Source organism: Crassostrea angulata, chromosome 9, assembly GCF_025612915.1.
Source record: "Crassostrea angulata isolate pt1a10 chromosome 9, ASM2561291v2, whole genome shotgun sequence".
NCBI lineage: Eukaryota > Metazoa > Mollusca > Bivalvia > Ostreida > Ostreidae > Magallana > Magallana angulata.
The window spans coordinates 8,253,877-8,259,187 of record NC_069119.1 but is presented as its reverse complement, the minus strand read 5'-3'; the positions used below and the strand labels follow the sequence as shown (position 1 = coordinate 8,259,187).

General features: G+C 32.6%; 1 pseudogene; it reads left to right on the top strand.

Moving 5' to 3' along the window:
* LOC128163897 (E3 ubiquitin-protein ligase TRIM71-like) lies at positions 1 to 1,832 on the top strand (annotated as a pseudogene).
* The last annotated feature ends 3,479 nt before the right edge of the window (positions 1,833 to 5,311 follow it).

The following is a 5,311-nucleotide window of genomic DNA, read 5'->3' as shown; positions in this document are numbered from 1 at the left end:
TTTAAAACATCCAAAAATGAACCCCCAGCGTAGTGCACAGGATTTGTTATCCTGTCAAGTCTGCGAAACACCGGCCCCATCATTATACTGTGATATTTGTGATCTACATTTATGTACCTCATGTGTTGGAACACACCTTTTAGATGCATCCAAAGAGCACAAAGTGGTGCCATTTAAAAAGTGGGGATCTGCTATCAAATGTCAAAAACATTCCTCAAAAATGTGTGAACTTTACTGTAAACAATGTACCATTCCTGTTTGTGTGCAGTGCGTTTCATCTAAAGAACACAAAGGTCATGAATTTGTTGATATGGTAGAAAAACTTAACAACCATAAAGAAATCATATTGAGAGATTTACACGAACTAGAGAATTCTATTCATCCTAAATATCAAGAAATGGTATCTATCATCATTAATCAGAAATCTGATCAAAAGGAAAACTCCCAGAAATTGACAACAGCAATTGTCAAACATGGACAAGATTTGCACAAAGAAATAGACAGTATGATAGAAAAAATGAAATCAGATCTTGAAGAAATGGACGTAAATCACCTATCTCTCCTAAATAAGCAAGAAAATGAAATCAACACACCATATCTGAAATCAAGCAGAGCATTGCTGATCTGAAGAAATTACTCGACTCAAATTATGCCAGTCATGTCTCGTCCTACAAGTCCAAAAATGCTAAATTCAGAAAATTACCTCCTAAATTCACAGTAACTTTACCAAATTTTACCCCTAAACAGATAAACAAAGAGCAGATCCTTTACCAGTTTGGTTTTCTGTCAACATTATATACGAAAACAGAAGAACAAGGCTACACAAGTGATTTTCCATGTGCTGAGTTCTCTTCCCTGGAGAGACAGCTAATTGATGCTCCAAAGGTCATCACATCTATAAACACATCCTATAAATCACACAGTGTGTCCTGTTTAAGTAATGAAGACATTTGGACTTGTGGTTATGACAAAATGATGAGACTGTACAACCTTCGGGGGGAGCTATTAATGTCAGTTCAAACCACATCAGGGAACAGATCAGAAGACATATCAGTGACAAATAATGGGGGTCTAGTCTATACTGATAGAGATGACAGATCTGTGAACATAGTGAAGAATTCACAGATACAAACAGTGATCAAACTTCGGGGATGGAAACCTCGCAATGTTGTAGTACCTCCTCTGGTGACCTCCTGGTTGTCATGGACAGTGATGATAAACAAACAAAAGTTGTGCGTTTCGCCGGCTCCACAGAAAAGCAAAGAATTCAATACAATAACAAGGGACAACCTCTTTTCTCATTTGGTGACCCTAAACACATCATCGAGAACAGGAATCTAGATATCTGTGTGTCAGACTATCAAGCAGGTGCTGTGGTGGTGGTCAATCAGGCCGGAAAACTCCGGTTTGCCTATACTGGTTCCCCCTCTACTTCCAGGAAAGTATTTAGACCATATGGCATTACAACAGACAGCCAGAGTCTAATCCTGACAGCAGAGAGCATCAATGATCGAATCCACATCTTGGATCAGGACGGACAGTTCCTCCGCTACATTGACAATTGTGATTTGCTCCATCCATTTGGTTTATGTGTGGACACAAAAGACAACCTCTTTGTGGCTGAGTACAACACACATAAAGTGAAAAAAATACAATATTACATGTAAACAACTTTGTTAAAAACATACCAAACATCAAAAGGACCGAATTATCGTGTTATGACATCTCAAAACTTATTATTGAAAGTAAAATTATTTGATAGATTAATAATGTGCTTGTTTATATATATGTTAACAAAAAGGTCCATTCCCGAACCAAATGGTCATTTTTGAAACAATTGCAACTCATTTTTATATGAAATAGCAATGATTTTTATTATATATTGTTAATTTGGTTCATTAAATGCTTACTTTCATTTCTTTCATCTACAATAGAAAGAAGCTGCGACTTAGTGTCCGACCCTTTACAATGCAAACCTTGTGTTATAGCTGTTTAAAATTGATCAGTGGTTCAAAGAATCCTAAGTGTAGAAATACTGAGAGATGAATGGATATACATGTATGTTGATCGAATGGCTGACAGACATACAATCGCCAGTCTATCAGAAAACACACTTGAACTTACATTTTAAACGATCGACTAAATCTTCACTTTATTAATTTAATTTGCTAGTATTGTTTCTGTCCAACTGCACGATTTTCTGAGTATCTCTTCTTTAGCAGATAAAATCAAAGTTGATAGGCAATTGAGGTTTTTAATATATATGCAAGACTTATTTCACCAATGAATTTAAATGTAAAGTTCCTATCGCCAATTTTCCGTGAAGTTGCGGTTAGCCCAGTAGCATGCCACTCGGCTTTCTACTAAAAAACTACCCAACTTTCACGAACGTACCTTGTATTTTATTTGTATTGTAAGCTGTAAATTGAAATGTAAAAGTTCTTAAAATCCATATGGTGAATTCAGGGGAAAGCTCAATTTGTTACACTCGCTCAAGTTTACGCTGAATAAAAAAATCCAAAACGAAACAAAAGTTCAACAAGTTGTATTTAAGCTGGTAAATAAACGGTACATGGGATTCCAATGAAAACCGATTCTCGGATTCCGAGAGGATAACTTAATAACGTGCGAAGATTCCAGCACGGACAGTCCGATATAATTCTTTGCACAAAATCGACACTAACGTGCGGAAATCCAACACAGCTAGCCCGATATCACACGCACTCCACTAACGTGCGGGGTTTCAGCACAGTTAATTAACCCAACATAACACAACATAATTTCATATTTACAAGTAAATTTGCCTCTGAATTAGTTGAAAAAATTCAAGTTAAACGCATTCCAGGTACTCATAGTAAAGGAAATAGAATGAGCGATCACCGTTTTTTGAAAATAATTGTAAAAATTGATAAATTAAAATGAGGCCCAGGGTACTGGAAACTAAATACATCACATCTTGATAACGATGAGTATAGAGAAGGAATAAAAATATTTTTAAAGATCTAGACAATTCACTAGATGCTTTTTCTAAATGGGAAACTTTTAAACTCAAAGTACGCGACTTCTCAATAAACTTCGCAAAAAAGTCATCAAACAATATAAAATCAAAATACAAAATTTGGAAAAGAAAATCGATGAAATAGAAACTCTACCAAGTGAAAAGATTAATATGAAAGAAAAACGTGATCTTGAATCAGAACTTGATAAACTACAAAACGAAATTGCAAAAGGCGCGCAAATAAGATCAAAAGAGAGATGGATAAATGAAGGTGAAAAAATACAAGCTATTTCCTAGGACTAGAAAAGAAAAATCAAACTAACAATACCATTAAAGAATTAAAAGATGTTAATAACAAAATAATCAATACAAACTCAGAAATTATTAAGGAAATATGCAATTTTTACGAAAATCTGTACACGACGAAATCTATCGATTGCAAAAAAATCTCTGATTATATTAATGACATTAAATGTCCAACCCTTAATGAACAAGATAAGCTAATATGTGATGCTTGACCAACTTTAGACGAGTGCAAAGAAGCGGTGTTTAATATGAAAAACAACAAATCCCCTGGTTTAGACGGACTGCCCTGTGAATTTTAAAAATGTTTTTGGGAATATATTTCACCAATATTTTTTGATTTACTCATAATCGTATATGAAAAAAAGAGCTAAGTTATACTCAACGATTAGCACTAATCACAGTTCTATTTAAAAGTGGCGACAGAATAGGTCTAAAAAAAACTATAGACCTTTAAGTTTAACTAATACTGATTACAAAATTATAGCATTCATATTTGCTAGACGATTACAAAAGGTTATTAATAAATTAATCGGAAACGAGCAATCGGCTTACATTAAGGGTCGTTATATTGGCGTTAATGCGAGATTAATATTGGACATATATGAATATTGTACAGAAAATAATAATAAAAATAATGATAAAAAACACATCATCTCTAAAAAAAGGCATTTCAGACTGTTGAACTATTTTGCTGCCATGCAGGATCAAAAATTAATTTGAATAAATCCCAATGTATACTCATGGGCAGTTTAAAAGATGAACATGAAATTATAGAAGGAGTAAAAGTAACAAACAGTGCAGTGCGATGCTTAGGAATTCACATAGGTCATGATAAAAATAAATGTAATGAGTTAAATTGGTTGAAAACTTACAACGACATGGAAAAACTGTTTGAGTCATGGAAAAAGAGAAAACTAACTATATTTGGCAAATCGTGTGTTGTTAATAATTTAGCTGTGTCAAAATTAATTTACATTGCATCTATTCTCCCACTTCCCGAAAATGATTTTATTAAAAAAGTCAATAGAGCCATTTTCAATTATATGTGGAACAAACGTGACAGAATTAAACGAAATACGTTAATAGGAAAAATAGAAGAAGGCGGGATCGGTGTAATAGACATAGAACTCAAGTTAAAAGCACTAAAAGCATCTTGGGTTAATAGATTATCAGAGTCATGTTTAATTAATGAGGTCATTAATGCTTATTTGAAAAGGGTCAACCTTAATTTGAACTACATATTATCAACGACTGAGAGAAATATAGAAGATTTTACAGTTATTAATCATATTCCTAAATTTTATCAAGAAATATTTTGTTGTTTTAATGGATGTAAAAACCAAAATAACATTCTTAGCATGTCAAACGTAACATTTGTACAACAATCCCTATGGAACAACGAACTATTTAAGTACAAAGGCAAAACGTTGTGTTTTTTAAGATGGATAAAAGGTGGTATATTATATGTAAAAGATTTTTTCAAGAAAGATGGCAAAATGAAAACACTAAATGAATTATCTGATATTTTGAAAAAAATGTAATTGGCTATGTGAATATAATATTTTACGAAACGTAATAAGACAACAATGTGTGAATTTTGATATGACATGTAGTCAATATACAAAAAGTAATGTTGAGAAAAGTTATACATTTCATTTAGGATGGCATACAATAACAGACAAAAAATGTAAATTCTTTTATGAAAATTTGTTGACTACTAAGTTCCAAAAACCCGTTTATAAATCTTATTATAAGAACATGTTTAACGTTCAAAAAGAAAACTGGAAAAGAATATACATTATTCAAATTAAAAACATATATGATAAGAACATATGTGAATTTAATTACAAATTATTGAATACTATATTAAGTTGCAATTTATTTTTACATCAATGTAAGTTAAGACCAAGCAGATGTTGTGATTATTGTCAAGACACAACAGAGAACGTTGAACATCTTATTTTTGAATGTGACAATGTCAAAGAAATATGGTCAAAACTGTGTACG